At 45.4% G+C, this 768-nt stretch overlaps 1 protein-coding gene across 1 annotated transcript in view; it reads left to right on the top strand.

Annotated features, from left to right (window-relative positions):
- Mettl21c (methyltransferase like 21C) overlaps positions 1–768 on the top strand; it is a 27,826-nt gene that overhangs the window by 19,650 nt on the left and 7,408 nt on the right. The gene's annotated exons all lie outside the window — the stretch shown is intronic.

The following is a 768-nucleotide window of genomic DNA, read 5'->3' as shown; positions in this document are numbered from 1 at the left end:
AAAGTCTCTAAAATCTGATGTTTAAAGTGATCAATATTTAAAGTGTAATACAGACATTTTTCTTTTGATAGACCTTCAGGTGGTCTTACATAGAACTATTTATATGCTCATAACCATCTTAACTCCAGTTCTGGAGATGTGATGCCTTCTATGGCCTCTGCAGAAACTGTACCATGCCCTGTTCCCACAAACATATCTGTATACACAAAGGCCAAATACCCATATCCATGAAATAAAGGAATGTAAAAACTACTTAAATCTCACCTTTTACTCATCTTCCACATATCACCTGTGCTTTCCGTGTTACTTCCATCTCCTCTGTTGCAGGAACACACACCACCCAAGGCGGGTGTATTTATAGAGTCCTTGTCAAGCCCTGTGAATCTGTAGGGACTGGGAGGGAAACATCCCCCATTGTATTCCTTGGCCTCCTCTTTGTCTGAAGCAGATTCAGCAGCAGCTCACAGTCCTGTGTAGGAATCTAGGACCTTCCCGGTCATTCCTAAAGACGGGGCTTATCTGTCAGATCCCTGTGAGGGCTGTGGGGCTGCCCCTTGCAAGTCTACGGTGGCCTGGAGGCCCCCAGGACTGTGTTGCTGGCTCTCGATGAGTAGAGTCCTGAAAATTCAGCTGAAACTCAGCTTTCGGGCCACTGCACTCGCTTCTCTGAGTGTTGGAAATCAGAACTGTCTGCTTGTTAACAACCATGGGATCATCAGAGGAACCAAAGGCTTCCCCTGGGTTAATTAACAAATGACTCAGTCAAGC

The sequence above is a fragment of the Microtus ochrogaster genome, unplaced genomic scaffold, assembly GCF_000317375.1.
Source record: "Microtus ochrogaster isolate Prairie Vole_2 unplaced genomic scaffold, MicOch1.0 UNK8, whole genome shotgun sequence".
Taxonomy (NCBI): domain Eukaryota; kingdom Metazoa; phylum Chordata; class Mammalia; order Rodentia; family Cricetidae; genus Microtus; species Microtus ochrogaster.
The sequence above is the reverse complement of the archived record's forward strand: the minus strand, read 5'-3'. Positions and strand labels throughout refer to the sequence as shown.